We start from the raw sequence: 27,451 nt of genomic DNA, 5'->3' as shown, positions 1-27,451 counted from the left end.
GACTAAGCAAGGTGACAATATACAGCCTTGACATACTCCTTTCCCACTTTGGAACCATTCTGTTTCATGTCTGGTTCTAACTGTTGCTTCTTGACCTGCATACAGATTTCTCAGGAGGCAGGTAAGGTGGTTTGGTATTCCCATCTCTTGAAGAATTTTCCACAGTTTGTTGTGATCCATGCAGTAAAAGGCTTTGGTGTAGTGAATAAAACATAAATCTTCACTTCCAGTCCAGTTACCTTTGCCCATAATGGCTTATGTCCACCTTGTTCCAGGTATGTACAATTTATTGCTAATATAGGAATCACACATAGAGTGCTTAAACCATCATGTATATAGAGTGCACAGAGTAAGAAGTTAAAGAGAGATCTGCTAGAGTGGTGGGATGGTGGGAAGGGAAAGAGGTGGGATGTGTATAATTATGGCAATTCATGGTGTTATATATCAAAAACCAACACAACATGGTAAAAATTAGAAAACAAAAAAAATTTAAAAAGTAAATATAGAAAAACTAATAAAAGATGCCATAAATGAAAAAAAAAAAAATGAGCTGAGATACCAGTGCAAATAACACAGATATTCCTGGTATCAGAAGACTGTAGGTGAGCTCCCTCTTTCTCTCTCTTCTGTGCACACTTCAGATCATGATAGCATATAATATCACAGTTTATCTATGTGTAATATTTCAACACATCAGGACTGTATCAAAAGGAAATGAATGAAATTCAAAAAGACAGAAATCCAAGAGTTCTTTTTCTCTCATTCCTTTACTCATCTAGGGCTGTCTGACTCAGATAGTTCTTATGCCCCATTAATGACAATAATATCTTGTTAAAGCAAACACCTCTCAGAGTTGATTCTGTTTCACACAAAAAATGAGGTACCCCTATTATAAGTTCATTTAGTGAGAAGTGAATTTTTATTGAAAATATTTGGAAGTAAAGTTCACAGCTCAGTTTCTGTGCAGCAAAAGCCATATCCTAAAGCTCATTCAAGTAGAACATCTGTCAGTTTTTCTTTGGGCTTGATACATTTAATCAGGCACTGGAAAGTGCTTTTTACCACTGTAACACTGTACCACCATACTATATTCTGAGGTGTATAGGAGTATTTATTTAACAGTGCCTCCACATGAAGCCCGCTGTTTCTAATTTAATCATTAAAATAGGTTGAAGTGTTAAGCCTCATGATGTTCATTCTACAAAGGGATGACAGGTTTAAAGAGATCTAATGTCTAACTCTAGTTTATACAAGTTGTACGGAGCTAAACCAGGACATGAACTGACCTGTATCAAAGGTCAAAGCTCATGCACAGAGATTAACTTTCTGAAAAATTGTTATCATTTACTAAATGCCTATAAACTGCAGAGCATTGGGAGAACAGTTTCATGGGCTATCTCATTCACATATGAGCTTCATCTAATAGAGAGGTCTATACTCTACAACAATTTGTGAACTGAAATATCCCTAATGATTATACAAATCACAGTCCTCATTGCCTTCCAATCCATGTTTCATTAAACCCTGTTCACAAAGAGAATTGAATTGCAAATTAACATAATTGACTTGTCTTCTAATCTGCAATCATTTTAAGAATTTACTTTAGGATTTCCCTCATGGTCCAGTGGCTAAGAATCCACCTGCCAATGCAGGGAACATGGGTTCAGTCCCTGGTCTGGGAAGATTCCACGAACCACGGGCAATTAAGCCCCTGCACCACAACTACTGAGTCCACATGCTGCAATGGGTGCATGAAGTCCTTGCACCTGGAGCCCACTTTCCACAAGAGAAACCACTGCAATGAGAAGCCCACCGCCAACAACTACAGAACAGTCCCCACTGGTCTACAGAGAAAGCCCACTCACAGCAACAAAGACCCAGCCCAGCCAAAAATAAATAAATCAGTAAATATAGAAGAGAGAAAGACAGAGAGAGAGAGGAAACCCCCCCTTTAAAAAAGAAGAATTTATTTTAAAAATGTATACATAGACGCATACTTAGGACAGAGGAGTACTGGTGAGCTATAGTGCCTGGGGGCAAAACAGTCAAACATGATTAAGTGACTAAACAAAACACATACTTAAATGTTTAATAAATGCATAAAATAGCATCTTTTGAATATGTTGTAATACATTCTTTCATTTTCTACTTGGCCACACTGTGTCCTCTTCTTTCCTCATTCTACACAACTCACTATCCCATCCTAACTCCAAATACTGCTAAGTCCAAACATCTCAATGTCTTCTAGAAAATATATGTATGTATAATATGTATGTATCTATGTATCTATACACATACACAAACACATGAATGCAAATATTTCTCTGTATATGTACACATACAAACACAAAACAACATAATCAACCACACATATGCACATGCATATATAGGTTTTACTGTTTGTCTGTAAGAAATGATCTAGCACTACGTACATTTTTCTGCTTCTTAATTTTTTCTCTGATAAATATTTTAGAAAATTCATCCAGTAAGTGACCATAAATGTAATTTGTTCTTTTAATCATCACTTTAATAGTCTATTGTGTGGATATATCATAATATGTTCAAGAATTTCTGTAATTGGTGGACAACCCTTTGTTTCCACATTTTTGTTACTGAAAACAATGTTGGAATAATTATCATTGTACCTACGATCTTAAATACTAGTGGCTTTCATTTCATGGAATGGGCTGTAAGAAAGAAGATTCATATATTAAAAATGTATATATGTTTAAAAAAATTATTTTTCAAACCCAAACTTAAGTTCTATTTTATATTGGAATATAGTTGATTTACAATGTTGTTACTTTCAGGTTTTGTTACTTACAGCTAAGTGCTTCAGTTATATATATCTATTTGTATATTCATTCCTTTTAGGTTTTGTTGCCCATATAGGTTATCACAGAATAATAAATAGAGCTCCCTGTGCTATACAGTAGGTCCTGTTGATTATGTTACATATAGTAATGTGTACATATGAATCCCATACTTCTAATTTCTTCCCCCATGTTTCCACTTTAGTAACCATAAGTTTGTTTTCTATGTTCATGAGCCTATTTCTGTTTCATAGGTTCATATGCACCATTTTCTAGAGTCCATGTATAAATTATATCTTATGATATTTGTCTTTGATTTGTTTTACTTGGTGATAATCTCTGGGTCCATCCATGTTGTTGCAAACGGTGCTACTTCATTCATTTTTATGACTGAGTAATAATTCACTGTATGTATGTACCACATATTCTTTACTCATTCCTCTGTCAATGGACATTAAACTTCCATGTATTTTCTTTTACAAATAGTGCCGCAATGAACACTGGGGTGCATGTATCTTTTTGAATTATGGTTTGCGCCAGATACATGCCCAAGAGTGGGATTGCTAGATCATATGGTAGTTTTATTTTTAGTTCTTAAAGGAATCCCCATATTGTTTTCCATGGTGGTTGTAACAACTTATATTCCCACCAACAGTGCTGGAGGGTTCTCTTTTTTCTTCACTCTCTCTAGCATTTATTGTTTGTAAAGGTTTTGATGGTGGTTTGCTATTCTGACTGGTGTGAATTGATACCTCACTGTAGTTCTAACTTGTATTTCTCTAATAATTAGTGATGTTGTCCATCTTCCTATGTGCCATCTGTATATCTTCTTTGGATAAATGTCTATTTAGATTTTTTCCTCCATTTTTTGTTTGGCTGCTTGAATTTTCTTGCTGTTGTTGATGATACAGAGCTGCATTAGCTGTCTGGTAAGGAGGCAAAGAAGAACTGTACAAAAAAGATCTTCAAGACCTGGAAAATCATGATGGTATGATCACTCACATAGAGCCAGACATCCTGGAATGTGAAATCAAGTAGGCCTTAGAAAGCATCACTACAAACAAAGCTAGTGGAGGTAATGGAATTCCAGTGGAGCTGTTTCAAATCCTAAAAAGATGATGCTGTGAAAGTGCTGCACTCAATATGCCAGCAAATTTAGAAAACTCAGCAGTGGCCACAGGACTGGAAAAGGTCAGTTTTCATTCCAATCCCTAAGAAAAGCAATGCCAAAGAATGCTCAAACTACCGCACAATTGCACTCATCTCACATGCTAGTAAAGTAATGCTCAAAATTCTCCAAGCCAGGCTTCAGCAATACGTGAACCACGAACTGCCTGATGTTCAAGCTGGATTTAGAAAAGGCAGAGGAACCAGAGATCAAATTGCTAACATCCGCTGGATCATGGAAAAAGAAAGAGAGTTCCAGAAAAAACATCTACTTCTGCTTTATTGACTATGCCAAAGCCTTTGACTGTGTGATCACAATAAACTGTGGAAAATTCTGAAAGAGATGGAAATACCAGACCACCTGACCTGCCTCTTGAGAAATCTGTATGCAGGTCAGGAAGCAACAGTTAGATCTGTACATGGAACAACAGACTGGTTCCAAATAGGAAAAGGAGTACGTCAAGGCTGTATATTGTCACCCTGCTTATTTAACTTATATGCAGAGTACATCATGAGAAACGCTGGACTGGAAGAAACAGTATCAATAACCTCAGATATGCAGATGACACCACCCTTATGGCAGAAAGTGAAGAGGAACTAAAAAGCCTCTTGATGAAAGTGAAAGTGGAGAGTGAAAAAGTTGGCTTAAAGCTCAACATTCAGAAAACGAAGATCATGGCATCCAGTCCCATCACTTCATGGGAAATAGATGGGGAAACAGTGGAAATAGTGTCAGGCTTTATTTTTCAGGGCTCCAAAATCACTGCAGATGGTGATTGCAGCCATGAAATTAAAAGATGCTTACTCCTTGGAAGAAAAGTTATGACCAACCTAGATAGTATATTCAAAAGCAGAGACATTACTTTGCTGACTAAGGTCTGTCTAGTCAAGGCTATGGTTTTCCCTGTGGTCATGTATGGATGTGAGAGTTGGACTGTGAAGAAGGCTGAGTGAAGAAGAATTGATGCTTTTGAAGTGTGGTGTTGGAGAAGACTCTTGAGAGTCCCTTGGATTGCAAGGAGATCCAACCAGTCCATTTTGAAGGAGATCAACCCTGGGATTTCTTTGGAAGGAATGATGCTAAAGCTGAAACTCCAGTACTTTGGCCACCTGATGCGAAGAGTTGACTCATTGGAAAAGACTCTGATGCTGGGAGGGATTGGTTGCAGGAGGAGAAGGGGATGACTGAGGATGATATGGCTGGATGGCATCACTGACTCGATGGATGTGAGTCTGCGTAAACTCTGGGAGTTGGTGATGGACAGGGAGGCCTAGCGTGCTGCGATTCATGGGGTCGCAAAGAGTCAGACACGGCTGAGCGACTGAACTGAACTGAACTGAAGGAGGCAAAAGACCTGTATTCTGAAAACTATAAAATGCTGATGAAAGAAACTGAAGATGACACACACAGATGGAAAAGATACATATGTTCTTGGACTGGAAGAATCAACATTGTTAAAATGACTATACTACCCAAGGCAATCTACAGATTCCATGCAATCCCTATCAAATGACCAATGTCATTTTTCACAGAACAAGAAGAAAACATTTTTAAATTTCCATAGAAACACAAAGGACCCTGTATAGACAAAGCAATTCCAAGAAAGAAAAGTGGAGATGGAGGAATCAGAAGCTGTCCTTAGACTGTGCTAGAGAGCAACAGTCATCAAAATAATATGGTACTCACATAGAAACAGAAATGTAGATCAATGGAACAGGATAGAAAGCCCAGAAATAAACCATGCACCTAAGGTCAATTTATCTACAACAAAGGAGGCAAGAAAAGACGGCCTCTTCAATAAGTGTTACTGGGAAGACTGGACAATTATTTTACATTAAAAGAAAGAATTAGAACATTCTCTAATACTATACACAAAAGTAAATTTGAAATGGACTAAAGACCTAAATTGAAGGCTGAATACTATAAAACTATTCGAGGAAAACATTGGCAGAACACTTTTTGACATAGATCACAATAATATCTTTTGAATTCACCTCCTATAGTAAAGGAATAAAACAAAAAAAAGGAACAGATAGAACCTAATTAAACTTAAAGGCTTTTACACAGCAAGGAAATCATAAACAAAATGAAAAGACAGCCTACAGAATGAGAGAAAATATTTGCACATAAAGCCACCAAAAAGGTTGCAAAATTTGGAATTCCATCAGCCAATGTGAAAATGTGCTTTTTTCCACATCTCTTCAAGAGTGCTTACTAACAATAGTACTCTTTTATTTTTCATCAATGTTTATTTTAAGTGGTATACAATGTATACACCTTACCTGTCTACTGAGAAATCTGTATGCAAGTCAAGAAGCAACAGTTAGAACTGGAAATGGAAACACAGACTGGTTCCAAATTAGGAAAGGAGTACATCAAGGCTGCATATTGTCACCCTGCTTATTTAGCTTACATGCAGAGTACATCATGAGAAACGCTGGGCTGGAGGAAGCACAAGGTGGAATCAAGATTGCCAGGAAAAATATCAATAACCTGAGATATGCAGATGACACCACCCTTATGGCAGAAGGTGAGGAAGAACTAAAGAGCCTCTTGACGAAAGTGAAAGAGGAGAGTTAAAAAGTTGGCTTAAAATTCAACATTCAGAAAACTAAGATCATGGCATCTGGTCTCACCACTTCATATCAAATAGATGGGGAAACAGTAGAAACAGTGAGAGACTTTATTTTGGGGGGCTCCAAAATCACCGCAAGTGGTGACTGCAGCCATGAAATTAAAAGACGCTTGCTCCTTGGAAAAAAAGCTGACTAACCTAGACAGCGTATTAAAAAGCAGAGACATTACTTTGCCACCAAAAGTCCATCTAGTCGAAGCTACGGTTTTTCCAATAGTCAGGTATGGATGTGAGAGTTGGACTATAAAGAAAGCTGAATGCCGAAGAATTGATGCTTTTGAACTGTGGTGTTGGAGAAGACTCTTGAGAGTCCCTTGGACTGCAAGGAGATAAAACCTGTCCATCCTAAAGGAAATCAGTCCTGAATATTCATTGGAAGAACTGATGCTGAAGCTGAAGCTCCAATCCTTTGGCCACCTAATGTGAAGAACTGACTCATTGAAAAACACCCTGATGCTAGAAAAGATTGAAGATGGGAAGGGAAGGGGACAACAGAGGATGAGATGGTTGAACGTCATCACAGACACGATGGACACGAGTTTGAGCAAGCTCTGGGAGTTGGTGAAGGACAGGGAAGCCTGCGTGCTGCAGTCCATGAGATCAGAGTCAAGAGTCAGACATGACTGAGTGACTGAACTGAACTGAACCTATACAATGTTAACATCTATTTGCATTTTTCAGATCACTGACTAGAGAGAGGATGTTTTCATTTGTATACTGGTCATTTGTTCTTTTCCAAATTATGTTACCTCCCCTTACCCCCACCCCCATTTTTTCTACCAAGTTATTTGTTCCACTCTTTGTAATTTGCAAATACTTTTAGTATCACACTTCATTAATGCTACTAGAATTCAGTTCAGTTCAGTACAGTTCAGTCACTCAGTCGTGTTCGACTCTTTGCGACCCCATGAATCACAGCAAGCCAGGCCTCCCTGTCCATCACCATCTCCTGGAGTTCACTCAGACTCACGTCCATCGAGTCCGTGATGCCATCCAGCCATCTCATCCTCTGTCATCCCCTTCTCCTCCTGCCCCCAATCCCTCCCAGCATCAGAGTCTTTTCCAATGAGTCAGCTCTTCCCATGAGGTGGCCAAAGTACTGGAGCTTCAGCTTTATCATCATTCCTTCCAAAGAAATCCCAGGACTGATCTCCTTCAGAATGGACTGGATGGATCTCCTTACAATCCAAGGGACTCTCAAGAGTCTTCTCCAACACCACACTTCAAAAGCATCAATTCTTCAGTGCTCAGCCCTCTTCACAGTCCAACTCTCACATCCCTACATGACCACAGGAAAAACCATAGCCTTGACTAGACAGACCTTAGTTGGCAAAGTAATGTCTCTGCTTTTGAATATACTATCTAGGTTGGTTATAACTTTTCTTCCAAGGAGTAAGCGTCTTTTAATTTCATGGCTGCAGTCACCATCTGCCATGATTTTGGAGCCCAGAAAAATAAAGTCTGACACTGTTTCTACTGTTTCCCCATCTATTTCCCATGAAGTGATGGGACTGGATGCCATGATCTTCGTTTTCTGAATGTTGAGCTTTAAGCCAACTTTTTCACTCTCCTCTTTCACTTTCATCAAGAGGCTTTTTAGCTCCTCTTCACTTTCTGCCATAAGGGTGGTGTCATCTGCATATCTGAGGTTGTTGATATTTCTCCCGGCAATCTTGATTCCAGCTTGTGTTTCTTCCAGCCCAGCGTTTCTCACGATGTACTCTGCATATAAGTTAAATAAGCAGGGTGACAATATTCAGCCTTGATGTACTCCTTTCCTATTTGGAGTCAGTCTGTTGTTCCATGTCCAGTTCTAACTGTTGCTTCCTGACCTGCATACAGATTTCTCAGGAGGCAGGTTAAGTGGTCTGGTATTCCCATCTCTTTCAGAATTTTCCACAGTTTATTGTGATCTACACAGTCAAGGCTTTGGCATAGTCAATAAAGCAGAAATAGATGTTTTTCTGGAACTCTCTTGCTTTTTCCATGATCTAGTGGATGTTGGCAATTTGAATTCTGGTTCCTCTGCCTTTTCTAAAACCAGCTTGAACATCAGGGAGTTCATGCTATTAGAATTAGTGTTTGAATATGGTATTTTCTTACCAAGAAATGGCTTCTCCATGTTAAAACTTTTAAAAATCCATGCATTCCTTACTGAAAGAAAAACATTCAAATTATTATGTATTAAATTACCTCATATATACTGGTATCTAATTTGGAATGCTACTGGATTTCACCAAACAATTTATCTATTGCAAATTTACATCAAAATCACTTTGACTTTTAATGTAACTTTACATTAGACTCTAATATCTAGTTTTCTTTTTATACATATTGTCACTTTATTCATTTCCATATTTTTCTCATGAAATATTAGGTATTTATCCTTTCTTATAAATTTTAGAATAAATTTCCAGCTAGGAAAATTATTTTTTAAAATATTGATTACCATCAGTGTCATATAATCATGATTCTGACATCTTGGCCCAATTTCTGATTTTACCTGAAGTGGAATTAAGAGTTTTGTACTTGGGACAGTATTTACTGTTACTGTTGGTAAACAGCCGTGTTTACAGTTTGGTAAAGCCCACTTTTCTGTTGTACTTAAATTTTTTCATTAGAAATGTGTTGCTGAATTTTATCAAATGCCCTTTCAACATCAATATTTTTAATCCTGTGCTTTTTCTTCACATTTCAGTTCTGTCTTTGGACATCATATTTTTTTAATGAGTAAATTAATGGGTCCTTTAAGTGGAAAAAGGAATCTTCCCTTGATACCTGCAGAGGATTAGTTCCAAGGCTACCATGTATATCAAAATACGTGGGTTTCAAGTCCCATGGTTAGCCCTCCAATCCATGATTCCGTATCCATGGATTTAGCCAGCCATGGATGATTCAGTACAAATCCTTTGTATAAGTAGACCTGCACAGTTCAAACCCTTTTTGTACAAGGGTCAACTGCAAATAATGGTGTTTTTAAATCATTAATAACTTTTCATGAAAAGTAACCCTATCCTCTTTTGCAATAAAAAGACAGTTGCAGCTAAGCAATTTTAGAACACAATACTTTGTTTTTGGCAAATAATGCTGAAAAAAAATTAATAATCAAATGGGCTGCTTGTTTTGGCTTCACCCCTGCCTTAAAGGGGAATTAGTCATTCTTCCAAATTCCTTGTTCTTATTTCTATCACAGTTTTTAGTACAATATATCTTAAATATATATTATTATATTTACATCACACAGTAAAATTTGTATCTTGAAGGTAAAGCTCTCTCGTTTCCTACATGTTAGTGGTTTAGCCTGGTGTCAAGCCTATCACAGTTTTTCAATAAATAGCTGTTGAATAATAGAGCTTTTAATTTGTTATTTTCTGCCTCTATGATGATACAATGAAACAAAAATGCTGAATAAACTTAAGTACATCTTTTAATGACTGCCTTCTTAAAAGCTAAGTCTTTTCTAAGAGACTTTCAAAGTTAACTCAATCTCTGATGCTGGGAGGAATTGTGGGCAAGAGGAGAAGGGGACTACCAAGAATGAGATGGATGGATGGCATCACTGACTCGATGGATGAGAGTCTGAGTGAACTCCGGCAGTTGGTGATGGACAGGGAGGCCGTCGTGCTGCGATTCATGGAGTCGCAAGGAGTCGGACACGACTGAGCAACTGAACTGAACTGAACCGAAGGAATGAAGAATGTTGTCTGGTGACAAGGAAAAATTTGCTGTAATTCTGGCTGAGCCATAATGAATTCTGTACCATCTGTTAAGGATTAAAACAAAATAGAAAAGCAAGGAACACTAAGTGTACTTAGATTACAGATCTAATCAATACCATATTCAATTTACTTAAAATGTTTGTGCATGTAAAGTTTTAACTGCTGCTTTATATCTTGTACCATAGAAGATTAACCAAAACTTCAGTGACCTCTCTTAGTAAGCAGTGCTCAATGTTTCCTCAAAAAGAAGACAAGGTTGTAGGAAGTTAAAGAGCCAGTGCATTTACTGGATCTAAACAGTGATTTGATGTCAATCACTGGACTCTTTCCATTGATTGGAAGGTTATATCCTATATAAAAATGGAATGAGAACCTGTACAATTAAGATATTTCCTAGAATTTTATCACAATCCTTCATAGTTTTTTTAAAACTTGATACTCTATTTCCACCACTATAATTAAAAATAAATTTATTTGAAATATACTTTCAATGTCATCTGCAAAACTCACAAATTTAAATATTAATAAAATAGCAAAATATTATTAAACCACTCTAGGCTGAATATTTTACATAGTTTACCAATTGTGCCTCCACACACATGCCACTGGCTCTGTCCTTTAGAAGTCTGAAATCCCTGGAGAAACACAGATGTGTGAGTGTACACATACATACACACACACAAAATCAGAGTTTCTGTTCTAAGACTATTTTTAAGTAATCCTTGATTTGCTGCAGACAACCCAAAACAAAACGTTTAATTGCCTAAATATACAATTGCATTCTTAAACCATATTCTTTCTCTAAACACACAAAGTATCACTCCAAAATAACAGAAATAATTCACTCATTCATATGCTCATTCACTAATTTATTCAATAATAATTTTGAGCATCTGTTACATACCAGGAATTATTTGAAAAGCTAGAAATATGAAAGGAACAAAAAAAGTTCCAAACCAAAGAGTTTACCTTCAAGAGGAAGAAAACATCTGAATATTTACAATTAAACAGATATATAAATCATATTCAAAACTAAAATAAAAATATATGAGCATAAGATCAGTGACCCATTGTGGTGACCAGGGATAAAGCAGATATTTATGGTACTGCAGCACTGGAGACAAGTAGTGAGCAAATGATTAAATTACTTTATAAGAACAAAGAATGCACATTTATTCTGAAGGCTTTGATACTTCTTGAGCTTTTATCCCTGTTGTTGTTCTGATGCATTAATCTTCCCATATAAGCAATTGAGGGAGTGGTGATCTTTGAAGCACATTGGCATAATTTGCTTGGTCTTAGAGCAAAGTAAAATTCCCACTGATGATCATTCAACTCAAATCAAGGGAAGAAAAATAGAAATCTAATCTAGGCATTACCCTAACTAACCTTTTCTATACTTCAGGTATGTTGTAATTGATTTAGAGTGAACAGGTTTCTTCCCTTAAGAAAAGTCTGATATTTGTTATATTATTTTTTTCTGTTAATAGGAGAGTTTGGATATTTGTGTTGTATGTGATTTTTCTGTTCTAGTTGGATAGTTCAGATAAAAATGTTTCCCATAATTTTGCAGCCAAATGCATTATTTATTTTCCCACTAGGGAAAAAAAAAAAGATCATTTGCTAAAAGCATTGGGTAAGAAAACTAGATGTATAGTGATAGAACTGCCATAGACAAGTGAAGAAAGCACAGCAAAGAAATGTATCAAAGACCTACCAAGCAATGGTGGAGGGGATAATCAAGACCTATTTCCACCATCTGACTTTAATGACTTCGTATTTTATCTGAAAACTCACCTGATTATGTGGGAATTGGAAAATGAAACATATTAAGGATTTGGCCTAATTAAATCCTTTCATCAATGATGTATTATAGCTATAGTCTCGGTCTGCTGGACTGGGACCATAGCAGTTATTTAAAATATCCCTTAAAATAAATCTCTTGATTTTAGATATGAGCTTAAATCTCAAGCTTAGTAAATCATGTGGTTCCTCTTTCCAAGCACAGGAGGGGATCAGTTTCATAGAAGATTTGGTATCAAATATACTGACAATCAGATTGCATGCCTTAATCAAATTCAAATGTTATGAACATAAAGGAATATCATAGATTATACTATATTTTTACCAAAAATGTAATGAACATATAAATATTGAGCATACACAAGCTGAAGCTGAAAAAGTTTGAAGGCAAAGGGAGAAGAGGACAGCAGAAGATGAGATAGATAGTAACCCTGACTCAATGGGCATGAATTTGAACAAACTCTCAGAGACAGTGAAGGACAGGGAAACCTGGTATGCTGCAGCCTGTGGGGCTGAAAAGAGTCAGAAGAGACTGAGCAACTGAACAACAGCAACACAAGTTGAAAGGTCAGATGGATATAGGTGACATACACACATATATGGATTAGGAACATCCAACTTTGAAGTCGCTTATGATCTAATGGTTGAAATTCAACATAAATAAATATTACAATGGTTTTAGTAGACCTAATAATACAGAGCAATCCTGATTGGATTACTGAATAAACCAAACTATCAAGACTTTTTTAGGGGTTCAGTAGCATTACACAGTTATACTGAATTTTCTCAATATGTCTCCATATAAGTACATGCTGGAAAAGTTTCCAATGGAAAGCATTGCTAATTCTATGGGAAAGTCATGTGAATGACTCTCTCAAAGCACCGAGAACAAATAGAGATGACAGGTTTCCATTGCCAACAGCTGCTGAAGTCCCTGCTATAGTCCCTGGTTGGACATCTCTTGCCAATAGCAATTGTATTATGTCTTCGTTTATGGTAGCAGGTCCTGGTACATGTGGGGCAAATTGGTGTCAGTGACAAATCTGATCCCATTTGCTGGCAAGGTAGGTTGTTTTCCCTATTCTTTGTCAGCCAACACATTAGGAGCCTCCAATGAGCAGTGAAGGATGCCATGACCCTCTTGAAAATGTCTGCTAAGATGAGTATTCATTGGAGACCTGAAACTACCAAAGTGCTATTGACAAACTGTCTTCCATGTGGAGGAAAGGAAGGTGGAAGAGAAGAGCACTGCTACCAACACTGCCTGTGGAACAGTGATACCCAAGAGATGCTGGGTTTTCCTGCTTATTCCTATGTGAACTCTGATTCACAACACACCCAAATATATCCTTTTTGAGCTAACGAGGTTATAATACAAGTCCTCACACAAAATAGCTACAGGATTATCAGTAAATTATATTTCTCTGAATTTCTCCGTAGGCTTTGGCACTCCATATTTTCACATTAGCAATATCATAGGCAGCAAAAGATAATTACGTTTAGTTTTAACATGAATGGGTTTAATGTTGCTTTCAGTAATTACTGAATTTCTGCCTTTGGATTTATATTTTGTCTATGTTTAACATTTTCTTTAAACCATTTAAATATCCCACCAAGAGAATGTCTCTGAGATACTGGCTAAAGTAAAAAAAAATAATAATAATAAATAGAAAAACAGCAAGAGCTTGCCTATACATTCTTTCTTTATTAAATCATTTAGTTGGTAGTTTATGTATATTTACTATGTTCCAAAAGCCTACGTTTACATTTGTAATTGCAAATGGCTTTGAACTTGCCCTCACTGAATTTAAATGTTTGAAGAAAAATTTTAGATAGTGCTACCCCTTGCCCAAGTTCAGGAGCAGCGACTGAAAGTGCCAGGCTTTGTCAGCACAGGAATGGCCGTGAGGAGCTACTCCACATCCAAGGTAAGGAGCAGCAGTGGTGCTTTGCTGGAGCAGCCATGAAGAGAATCCCAAGTCAAAGGTAAGAGAAACCCAGGTAAGACGGTAGGTGTTGCAAGAGGGCATCAGAGGGCAGACACACTGAAACCATAATCACAGAAAACTAGCTAATCTGATCACACAGATCACAGCTTTGTCTAACACAATGAAACTAAGCCATGTTGTTTGGGGCCACCCGACAGGAGGGTCATGGTGGAGAGGTCTGACAGAATGTGGTCCACTGGAGAAAGGAGTGGCAAAAAAATTCAGTATTCTTTCCTTGAGAACCTCATGAACAGTATGAAAAGCTAAAATGATAGGATACTGAAAGAGGAACTCCCTGGGTTGGTAGGTACCCAATATGCTACTGCAGATCAGTAAAAAAATAACTCCAGAAAGAATGAAGGGATGGAGCTAAAGCAAAAACAATACCCAGTTGTGGATGTGACTGGTGATAGAAGCAAGGTCCAATGCTGTTAAGAGCAATATTGCTAGGAAGCTGGAAAGTCAGGTCCATGCATCAAGGCAAATTGGAAGTGGTCAAACAAGAGATGGCAAGAGTGAATGTCGACATTTTAGGAATCAGCGACCTAAAATGGACTGGAATGGGTGAATTTAACTCAGATGACCATTATATCTACTACTGTGGGCAGGAATCCCTTAGAAGAAATGGAGTAGCTGCCAGGGTCCAGCCCCGGTTGGATCCAGGGTTATCCGAAGCGTGAATGGCGTCGGCGACTGAGAGAGAAAGAGAAACAGATAAGGAAAGAATTATGCAGTTAAGAAACTAGAGGAGAGAAAGAGGCTGATATTCCTTGGTTTACGCAGAAAGCCAATAAAGCCCCAGCACGGGACTTGCTCTGTTCATGTAGGCCACAGGCACCCTCTCGAATAGCTGAAGTTGCCCCACCTTGGGCACCTTCTCAAGTGGGTCTTAGAAGTCGAGGCAGGAAAGTGAACTCAGAGGGCCCCTGCGCTCCAGGGAATCAGTCCGAAAAGGAAAAGGAAAGAGAAAGAAAGAACGACATGGGGAGACCAAGCTTTGGTGAGCAAGGCCCACCACCTTATTTTCAGAGGGAGCTTTTATACCCTGAGTGGTACGTTGATCAAAGTGAAAAATGCAGAGTCAGCTCAACATTTCATCAGTATTAACTTTTATCAATACCAAGTTTCTCCCTGCAACCGTTTCATAAACAAGGGTCTTATTTTTTGTACATTATCTTCTGTCCTGGAGGCCTGTTGACATTTTATGACCCATTTTTGATAAAGGTTGGTCAGCTAAAATACTTACTTTCCCTTGAAATGTTTTTTCTTAAATTCCTTAGCTTGTGTCACCCTTTGCCAGGGTCCTGCCCTGGTGGATCCAGAGAATTTGAAGGGGAGATGGCGTAGGCGAGGAAAACTTCTTTATTTAATTAGAAATATACAGAGAGATTAGGAAGAAATAGTGTAGTAGGAAAATTTAATGGAGAAAAGAGGCTGAATAACTTGGTTTATGGGGAAAGCCAATAAAACTTCAGGACAAGAAGTTTGCACCATCTACATTGGGCCACTGGCACCCGTTTGAATATCGGAGGGTGCCACACCTTGGGCCCCCTCTCTCATGGGACTTAAAAGCTGGGGCAAATAAATATATATGGTGAGCCTCCCCGCTCCAGATGGGAATTCGGCCAGAAAATAGAGTAAAGAAGATATGGGGGAAACCAGTCTTTCCAGTGACTGGCCCCACCTCTATTGTCCGGAAAGGACTTATATACTCTTAATTTTACATAGAGAGATTTTAGAATAATACAGGCTTTCTCTCTGCATACCTAGTTGTATACATAAGTCTTAGGTGATTTACATAATCTTCTGGCCAGAAGGCCAATTAACATTTTATGGTCCTTTTCTGATAAGGGTTTGTCAACCAGAAGACTTATTTGTCTTAGCAGTGTTGTTCTTCCCAAAGTCTGGTGCCACTCTAGAAAGCACTAAATAAAGTTACATTCTTACATAGCAAGGATACAACATTTTATAACAAGAAAGTGGAGTACAGTGATTTATAACAAAAAGAAAATTAATTAACTCAAAAGTATAGTATTGCTAACATCAAAACTACTATATTCCTATTTCTGCATCCCATTTCAATTGATTAATATTCTCCCAGGTGCCTAAAAGATAAAGAATATGGAGGTCTGGCAGCAGTCATTGAGTCAACAGTGAAAACCCGTCACCAATATAATTTTTAGTTCTTTAGAAAAGGCTCTGTATCTTTAAGATGCTTTAAGATTTGTGCCTCTCATGGTTGGGGGGCTGTAAGCAATTCACAAGTTCTAAAAGTCCCAAACTGTTAGGCAAGTTAGAGAGCCATCAAAGGGGTTTGAGCTGAAACATTCTTTTCATATGCAGGAGACTGTTAACTGAAGCCCTGAGTTAACTTTTTCCAGAGAATGTCAGAAGAGTGGAAAGCACAGTACAATAAGGCAGGCAGACTCTGGTTTTGGGGGGTAGATGTTCAGGAAAACCCAGGGGGAACTCCTGAAGAGAGATCACGCCTGTATGTTTTGTCGGGCTTCCTTCCTCATGACCTTTGCCATGGGCGGATTCCTCATGCTGGCTCCTGGAAACCCTTAAAGTACAAGTTACATTTTTATGGAGCAAATATTCAGTGGGTTACAGCAAAGAAAGAACTTATTAACTCAAAGTCTAATGTTGCTAATGTTAAGGCTACTACTTGTTTTTTCTACATCTTTACTATATGCACTCCCAGGAACACAATGGATAAAGGATGTGGGAATTTGGCAGCAAGCATTGGCTCAACAATATTGCAAGAGTCTGGATAAACCTGCCAAGTAAGCTAGAATGCTAACAGGGGGGTTGAATTGAAACACACCTTTCATGCCCAGGAGATTTATCAACTAGAGCCCTAAGTTAATTCTTTCCAAAAAAAGGTGGTCAGGGATAGCCCCCTATTAATGTCAGAAGAGTTGATGACAGGCATAAAATAGTAAGACAGACAGATTCTGGTTTTGGGGTAGATGATCGAGCAGGTCAAGTCGAGTCCTGATCCGCCTTGCTCGTCATGTCTCCCCACATGACTTTGTCATGGGTGGGATCAGCCCAGGGAGTCCGAGTCCTGAAGCCATGCTTGTCAGGTCACCTTCGCATGACCTTGTCATGGGTGGGATCTCCCGTGCTGGCTCCCGGCAGTAGCCATCATGGTCAACAAAACAGTCCAAAATGTATTACTTGGATGCAATCTCAAAAGTGACAGAATGATCTCTGTTCATTTCCAAGGAAAACCATTCAACATCACAGTAATCCAAGCCTATGCCCCAACCATTAATGCTGAAGAAACTGAAGTTGAATGGTTCTATGAAGACCTACAAGACGTTTTAGAACTAACACCCAAAAAAGATGTCCTTTTCATTATAGGAGACTGGAATGCAAAAGCAGGAAGTCAAGAAACACATGGAGTAAGAAGCAAATTTGGCCATGGAGTACTGAATGAAGCAGGGCAAAGACTAATAGAGTTTTGTCAAGAGAATGCACTGGTCATAGCAAACACCCTCTTCCAACAACACAAGAGATGACTGCATATGGACATCACCAGATGGTCAACACCGAAATCAGATTGATTATATTCTTTGCAGCCAAAGATAGAGAAGCTCTATAGAGTCAGCCAAACCAAGACCGGGAGCTGACTGTGGCTCAGATCATGAACTCCTTATTGCCAAATTCAGACTCAAATTGAAGACAGTGGGGAAAACCACTAGACCATTCAGGTATGACCTAAATCAAATCCCTTATGATTATACAGTGGAAGTGAGAAATAGATTTAAACGACTAGATCTGATAGACAGAGTGCCTGATGAACTATGGATAGAGCTTCGTGACATTGTATAGGAGACAGGGATCAAGAACATCCCCATGGAAAAGAAATGCAAAAAGGCAAAATGGCTGTCTGGGGAGGGCTTACAAATAGCTGTGAAAAGAAGAGAAGCAAAAAGCAAAGGAGAAAAGGAAAGATATAAGCATCTGAATGCAGAGTTCCGAAGAATAGCAAGAAGAGATAAGAAAGCCTTCTTCAGCGATCAATGCAAAGAAATAGAGGAAAACAACAGAATAAGACTAGAGATCTCTTCAAAAAAATTTAGGGCTCCAAGGGAACATTTCATGCAAAGACAGGCTCAATAAAGGACAGAAATGGTATGGACCTAACAGAAGCAGAAGATATTAAGAAGAGGTGGTAAGAATAAACAGAAGAATTCTACAAAAAAGAGCTTTATGACCCAAATAATCATGATGGTGTGATCACTCACCTAGAGCCAGACATCCTGGAAAGTGAAGTCAAATGGGTTTTATAAAGCATCAGTACAAACAAAGCTAGTGGAGGTGATGGAATTCCACTGGAGCTATTTCAAATCCTGAAAGATGAGGCTGTGAAATTGCTACACTCAATATGCCATCAAATTTGGAAAACTCAGCAGTGGCCATAGGACTAGAAAAGGTCTGTTTTCATTCCAATCCCAAAGAAAGGCAATGCCAAAGAATGCTCAAACTACCACACAATTGCACTCATCTCACATGCTAGTAAAGTAATGCTCAAAATTCTCCAAGCCAGGCTTCAGCAATATGGGAACCGTAAACAACCTCATGTTCAAGCTGGTTTTAGAAAAGGCAGAGGAACCAGAGATCAAATTGCCAACATCCACTAGATCATGGAAAAAGCAACAGAGTTCCAGAAAAACATCTATTTCTGCTTTATTGACTATGCCAAAGCCTTTGACTGTGTGATCACAATAAACTGTGGAAAATTCTGAAAGAGATGGGAATACCAGACCACCTGACCTGCCTCTTGAGAAACCTATATGCAGGTCAGGAAGCAACAGTTAGATCTGTAGATGAAACAACAGACTGGTTCCAAATAGGAAAAGGAGTACTTCAAGGCTATATATTGTCACCCTGCTTATTTAACTTATATTCAGAGTACATCATGAGAATCGCTGGGCTGGAAGAAGAAGAGCTGGAATCAAGATGGCTGCAAGAAATATCAATAACCTCAGATATACAGATGTTACTATGCTTATGGCAGAAAGTGAAGAGGAACTAAAAAGCCTCTGGTGATATTGAAGGAGGAGAGTGAAAAAGTTGGCTTAAAGCTCAACATTCAGAAAATGAAGATAGTGGCATCTGGTCCCATCACTTCATGGGAAATAGATGGGGAAACTGAAAACAGTGAGATACTTTATTTTGGGGGGCTCAAAAATCACTGCAGATGGTGACTGCAGCCATGAAATTAAAAGACACTTACTCCTTGGAAGGAAAGTTATGACCAACATAGATAGTATATTGAAAAGCAGAGCTATTACTTTGCCAACAAAGGTCCATCTAGTCAAGTCTATGATTTTTTAGTGGTCATGTATAGATGTGAGAGTTGGACTTGAAGAAAACTGAGCACCAAAGAATTGATGCTTTTGAACTGTGGTATTGGAGAAGATGCTTGGAGAGTCCCTTGGACTGCAAGGAGATCCAACCAGTCCATCCTAAAGTTCAGTCCTTGGTGTTCATTGGAAGGACTGATGCTGAGGCTGAAACTCCAATACTTTCACCAGGTCATGTGAAGAGTTGACTCATTGGAAAAAACCCTAATGCTGGAAGGGATTGGGAGCAGGAGGTGAAGGGGATGACAGAGGATGAGATGGCCAGATGGCATCACTGACTCAATGGACATGAGTTTGAGAGAACTCTGGGAGTTGGTAATGGACAGGTAGCTTGGCGTGCTGTGATTATTGGGGTCACAAAGAGTCAGACACAACTGAGCGACTGAACTGAACTGATAGATAAGAAATTACAGTAAAAGTACCATGTTCCAACAGTGGGGTGGTGGAGAAATACAGAAAGGAAGAGAAGCATAGAGCTTGCAGATTTTCTATAAAATACAGAATAAATGGAACTGCATTTTGCAGATGCAGAGCTTGGTTCACATTTGCCAGATTTGAAGAATTCAGACTGATTCACAGGAAAATTCTGTGGGACTCATCAGGGCCTTGACAAAGAACAAGTGCTTCTACAGTGACGAGTTTATTATTATGAAGGGCAGTGCCATAGCATTTCGTGAACAAACCATCTTACAAAAATAGACAGAAATGTACTGAGAAGATTGTTAAAACTGCTATGAAAAAGTCCTCCCTGAAACAAACATTTCAAGAGATGGGTTTGAAATTTTCTGACAGGCAACACAAATCTGTCACAGTGGGCTCTATATTATCAGACATAACTTGTTTACCTAGTTTTAGTTAGACTTGAAATTTCAATTAGACTTTCCAATCATTTCAACAAGGAAACAAAACTTTATAAAATGTACCTGAGCATCTTTTTTTAAGGGAGAAATAAAAATTATGACCAACCAAGACAGCGCATTGAAAAGCAGAGACATTACTTTGCCAACAAAGGTCCGTCTAGTCAAGGCTATGCTTTTTCCAGTGGTCATGTATGGATGTGAGAGTTGGACTGTGAAGAAGGCTGAGTGAAGAAGAATTGATTCTTTTGAACTGTGGTGTTGGAGAAAACTCTTGAGAGTCCCTTGGACTGCAAGGAGATCCAACCAGTCCATTCTGAAGGAGATCAGCCCTGGGATTTCTTTGGAGGGAATGATGCTGAAGCTGAAACTCCAGTACTTTGGCCACCTCATGCAAACAGTTGATTCATTGGAAAAGACTCTGATGCTGGGAGGGATTGGGGGCAGGAGGAGAAGGGGACGACAGAGGATGAGATGGCTGGATGGCATCACTGACTCAATGGACGTGGATCTGAGTGAACTCCGGGAGTTGGCGATGGACAGGGAGGCCTGGTGTGCTGCGATTCATGGGGTCGCAAAGAGTCAGACACGACTGAGTGATTAAACTGAACCGATAAGAAAGAAATAATAAGAAGAAAGAAATAAAGGCTTGTAAAGTAAGAAGCAATGACTTTAACCAGGAAAATAATAAAAAGATGTCCCAGGTTAACATCTGTACACCAACTGAGAAAGCAGTATATCTATCCCATTTATAACAGAATGTTCTACAGGAAAAAAAAAAATTTTTAGAAAAGAAAGTCTTGCACACGATAAATGACATTTTGAATATACTAGAATACCTTAGTGTCATGATGAAGGTAAACACTTCTTCCATGAAGGACAAAAAACAGAGTGTAACTTGAAATGCAATGGGAAAAAAGAAATCTATAAAAGCATTTCCAGGTACATATATAAGCCAACTAATTTCTAACATGCTTTTCATTTAAGGAACATTTATTAAACTTTTATTATGCAGTTATAATTCAAGGAAGATGACAGTATTGATGAAGAATAGAGACTAGGTGCCAACCTAACTGGAGTTTATACGCCAGAAATGGAAAATATATTATTAAATACATGAAAAATAACTCCAATAAATTCAAATAATAATGCATGCTATGAATATACCAAATGAGATGGAAAGTTTCTGGAGAGATGAGTGGCCCTGCAGATGTGGAGTGGTCAGAAAGGCTTCTTTGTGAAGACTAAATGGTGAGAAGAAATCAACCATAGTAGGATCTAGAGAAAGTGGAACACAGGAGAACATAAAACCTGAAGCAAAGGCTTCAAGGCAGTGATGAGGTTGGTGTGTGTTAAGAATAGAAAGAACAGTTCATAAGACAGGAATGTAAGGAAAAACAAGAGAAACATACAGGCTTATGTCACAAAGGAGGTCAAGTGCTAGATTAGGGAGTACCTGTCAGGCTATGGCCAAAAGTCTGTAAGTTGTTTCACAATCAATGCCAAGCAACTGATACTGTCTGGGCATGATACAATCAAAGCATCACCCTCATTCTCATATGTATAATAGATATCGGAGACAAGAGACAAGTAGACCACTGATAATTCTACTGCAAAAGACCATGAAGTTTTTACCAGGATGGCGGAGTGTAAATGAAAAACAGAAGTGATATGAAAGATATATCTGTGACACAGAATTATCATAGTTTATCTATTAAAATTGTGACCCATGTTTTATTTCAAAGCAACACATTTTTTTTTCTATTCTAAGTAAAGACAGACTCTCTTTAAAATGTAAAATATCTCATTTAAATATTGCTTCCTTTTGGTATTTCCACATCTGTTGCCTCTTACTCTTCCCACATAACACTCTTTTCTAATTATAAAGACATGTTCATTCATAATTCTTCTAATTAGTGTCATTCAAGTTACAAAAAATAGCTGTATTCAGGTTACTTCGGATCATATAAAAATACACAAGAATATAAAAATATGCCCCACGCTGGTCAAGCAGCTGCATGCAGTCCTTATAAATGCCAAGAATAACAGCTTATTTCCTTTTTATAACTGCAAGCCTCCTGACCCAAGTGCAGATCCAGAGACATGGTTATCATGTTCTCCCATATGATGTGGGTATTTGATGTTGTCTGTGTTATGCCTTGGATCTCTCTTTTCCTTCTCTCTCACTCTCCTTTAGGTTCTTCCATCATAGTTTGTGTTTCTTGCATTGTTCTAGATTCAACTTCCTACCTCTGTGTGTTTATGTATGTGCACCTTTTCTTATAAGTGCAATTCAAATTTCCCAAAGAGAGATTCATTTTATTAGAACTTCTCAAATAAGGACTGGGCACCTGGTTTTGTGATACAGACATTAGATAATTCACTTTAGTTATTGGAACAACCTTCTGTGTTCAGAAAAGTGTGTTCATGTGACTCAAATGGCCACTTGTCTCAGTGGAGGAGCTAAATCTGACAAGCTCTAAAACAGATGCTTCCATCTGCAGCTGCATGTCAGAGAGAAACTATAAACTTTTATAAAATAACATGCCTCAGAAGCACACCTAAGAGTGTTGTCTATTTCTCAATCTCACCCCCCCCACCCCCCACCCCCCACCCACAAATCTGCACAGAATTCTGATGTAAAACCAGGGTTGACAGTCACTCAGAACCTGATTGGCTTTTTTCAAGTTCATTAAAAAATTTGAACTTAACCATTTTACCCTGCAAGAAATATCAACTACTGGACTCATTTGACTTTATAAAGTATTTATGGTCTTTGGGAATTGGAGGCATCTTTGGGTTTCCTTGGTGGCTCAGTTAGTAAAGAGTCTGCCTGCAATGCAGGAGACCTGAGTTTGATCCCTGGAAAGGAAGATCTCCTGGACAAAGAAATGGCAACCCACTTAAGTGTTCTTGCCTAGGAAATCCAATGGACAAAGGAGCCTGGTGGGACTATAGACCATGGGGTCACAAGAGTTGGGCATGACTAAGCGACTAAACCTACCATATAGCTCTTTATAGAATTTATCTTTATATGCATTTTGTTTTAAGAAATGGTTGAATTCTTAATTCAACCATTCTAAAAGGTAATATAGGATAAAATATATGTCTCCCAAATAAAAGTTAATTCAGTAAAATCATATAGGAGAATTCACTTGGGAGACTTTCTCAACTCCTTAATTGCACTGCTGCTACTGCTGCTAAGTCACTTCAGTAGTGTCCAACTCTGTGCAACCCCATAGATGGCAGCCCACCAGGCTCCCCCATCCCTGGGATTCTCCAGGCAAGAACACCAGAGTGGGTTGCCATTTCCTTCTCCATTGCATGAAAGTGAAAAGTTAAAGTGAAGTCGCTCAGTCGTGTCTGACTCTTAGCGAGCCCATGGACTGCAGCCCACCAGGCTCCTCCATCCATGGGATTCTCCAGGCAAGAGTACTGGAGTCGGGTGCCATTGCCTTCTCCACCTTAACTGCACACATATACACAAACCTAAAAGGATCACTTACCTGTTATCATTAAATACAAGGTAATATCTAGTATTATTTATATTCTGTTTCAAGTGGCTATAAAACTTTATCTTTATCAGTTTTCCTAATGACTAAGGGTAACCAGCAAAGACACTGAAAGACAAAGGGATGCATATTACATAATAAACAAGAAAAAGTGATATGGCAACAGTACATACATTTAAAACATGTATTTCAAAATTTAGTACATCTCTATGTATGCGTGCTTTGTCGTTCAGTCATGTCTGACTCTTGCAATGCCATAAACTGTAGCCCAACAGGCTCCTCTGTCCATGGGATTTTTCAGGCAAGAATACTGGAGTGGGTTGCCATTTCCTTCTCCAGGGATCTTCCTGACCCAGGGATTGAACCTACAACTCCTGTGTCTCCTGAATTGTGGATTCTTTACCCATTGAGCCATTCATAATTAAATATTACTATTCAACTACTGGAAACAAAGTGAAATCTATTTATTTCTATACACAGGGTGACCATATGCTTTATTGTCCATACTGGGATACTTTTTAGAAAGAAAAAGGTCAATATTATTACTTTCTGACTCAACTGGAACTGTTACAGAGATTTTTCTATTAGCTGTATTTTCACAATTCCTAAGGATATGGTTTAAACTTAAAAATATAAATTATTTATTTACAAATTTTCCAAATAATCTAGAAATTTAGAAATTCTGTGTATTCTGGAGATTTTTGTGGCTAGGTAAATGATCTTTCTAACTCGTTTTTCTAAAGCTTTCAAAATCAAGCTGTCAGCTTTAGAAACTGGCAGATTAGCTCTTTATTGGCCCTAGAGGTCAAAACTTCCCACCAGGAAAAATTTTAAAAGATAAACAATTGTTACAAATAAAATAAAATAAAACATGTCTTTAGGATATCATTTATTCTTTGCAGGGTCATGATCCTGGTGGAAGAAAACCTGGAGAAATGAGCCTTGCATTTTTTTTTTTTAATGAATTATCACAATGGCTGCTGACAGTTAAGAAATTAAGCTTATTTAGTCCATTCTAAAGGAGATCAGCCCTGGGTGTTCTTTTGGAAGGAATGATGCTAAAGCTGAAACTCCAGTACTTTGGCTACCTCACACGAAGAGTTGACTCATTGGAAAAGACTCTGATGCTGGGAGGGATTGGGAGGCAGGAGGAAAAGGGGACAACAGAGGATGAGATGGCTGGATGGCATCACCCACTCAATGGACATGAGTTTGAGTGAACTCCGGCAGATGGTGATGGACAGGGAGGCCTGGCGTGCTGCGATTCATGGAGTCGCAGATAGTCGAACACGACTGAGCGACTGAACTGAACTGAACTGAACTGAGGGATCTTAGGGCAAGAGAGACAAAAATTGGACTTTGAGAACTGCTGAAACAGACACAGATTTCTGGTAAATAATCTGGGCTTTGACTGAGACCCTGAAGTCATTCTTCCTGATATATAAGCAGGAATCAGAAATTGATTAGGTCTCATGAAGCCTCAATTTGAATTTTCTTGATATAATGGGATTTGCCCCCAATTTAGCTATCTCTCATACAAAAGAAAGCAAAGTAAATCCTCAATAAACAAAGATAACACTCTAGGATTAAGTCATATTGACTAATTTTAATATTCAATCTAAAATTTCACTTCTAAAAACAACAGAGTTTCAAGGAGGCAAGAATTTATAGAAATCAAGACAAAAGTTAGACGATATAGAAAGACTACAGGAGCTATAATAATGACTTTTAGACTAAGACATTAAAATAATTATAGAAAATATATATAAGTTCATATATTTTGATTAGAGAGTTGAAAACTATTTTTTAAAAAGAGACCAAGAATTCTACAGAGCATCAGTAAAATGGTGAGCAAAAAATCTCTAAGCTTTTGTCCCAGCACAGAAACAGGCAAAACAATAAAACTGGCTGGGCTATCCTCACAGAAGCCTGGAACAATCAAAGGCTTAGCAACCATGCAAATGGCAAAACAAAGGAAATCTACCTTCAAAAGGGTAGGAATTTTGTGATGTTTTCCCCCTGCCTTTGTTCCACTTTTCCCCTAGTATGCTGAGGTATTGGTCTGGAGGAGATGGCAGCCTAATGCCCAGTTCCCTGTCTCAAACTAGAGAGAGCAAAGTAGATCTTTTTCTCAGTGTTTTAACCTGTCTGGGCTGCCTGAAGGAGAGGAGGATAGCAGAGAGAGGCTGAAATAATGCCAACTTGTTGAAACTGTGTTTAATATAAACAAATTCTTGTATCTCCTTCGCCTCTCTGTATAGCTGGACAATGATGCTCCCCTAGTGTTACAAGGATGGTGGTTTATTTGCTGAAGCAGATGAAACAGGTTTTCCGGGCTAGAGGATGAACAGACCAAGTTGAGAGTGAATATAATGTGCTGAAAACAGAAAAATTAAACCCCCTGTGTATAGCAACTGATGAGGCTCTTGACCCTATTCTTCCACTTGGCTACAAGAATATTGGCAACTAACCACCCTGGTGATTCAAAGTCTTAGAGGAAATGACTGGCCCAGTAGAAAGACCTTGAAAGAGAGGTATTGAGAAGAATCTACTCAAAATGAATACTTAGAAGCATATAAATTAGTTGTAAAATATTAAAAAATTAAAGCCTGTCATTAATATCAACAGAAAGAAGAGAACTTTAATTGCAACTGCAAACTTAAGCCAGAATAATACAAAGAAAAAAAAAAAACACTTGAAACTATCACTTTGAATATGACAGCATAATGAAATAATGACAGGATTGATAAGGAAACTTTAAGAAATCTCATAGGAAGAGCAAAAGGCAAAGTGAAATAAAAGAGAAAAGATAACATTTTAGAGGAAAAAAACAAGTGGCTCATTAGCTGAAAATAATAGTTTAAGAAAGAGAGTAAGGAACTGCGGAGGAAAGGAAATTATCAAGGACATAATTCAGGAAAACCTCTGCATTAGAGGCTATGAAATTGGAAATCTAAAATGCCAAACTAGGGACTTCCCTGACTGTCTAGTGGTTAAGACTGTGCTCCCGCATGCAACTTGCTGCAGCCAATAAATAAATAAAGTGACAACCTAGTCTAATTGCTGAAAATGGATTCATATCAAACATACAATCCTAAATTTTAGAAGTCTCCAAAAATACACAGAGCTTTAAAACCAAGAAACAAAAAGCAGGTTATAAAAACCATCAAGAACCATTAGGGTACCAAGGACAGGAAGGAGCTGCAGTGAAAATGGCCCTTTGAGGAGGGAGTAAATTCTTTCACTGATATTGCTTAGACTTTTCTTTGTGCTTAAATCTGAGGTCAGCTATTCCCCCATTCCCAATCTTCATAATTTTATATCATTGAGAACCAGAAGGGCTTTTGACTTAGCAGAAAAACTGGAAAATGGAAGGTAATGAAGCAATACATTCATTCAATGAACAAAAAATATGTATTGACCTGCAACTGTGTACCAGACATTGTTGTACGGGTTTGGAACACATATGTGATAAACATGAACAATCCTAAACCCATAGATCTTTCATTTAAACAGAGGGAAGATAACACACCTAGCAAAATTGTGTTAATATTATGTTAGAAATGGATAACTGTTAT

The sequence above is a fragment of the Ovis aries genome, chromosome 3, assembly GCF_016772045.2.
Source record: "Ovis aries strain OAR_USU_Benz2616 breed Rambouillet chromosome 3, ARS-UI_Ramb_v3.0, whole genome shotgun sequence".
Lineage (NCBI taxonomy): Eukaryota > Metazoa > Chordata > Mammalia > Artiodactyla > Bovidae > Ovis > Ovis aries.
Note: the sequence above shows the minus strand (reverse complement) of the source record.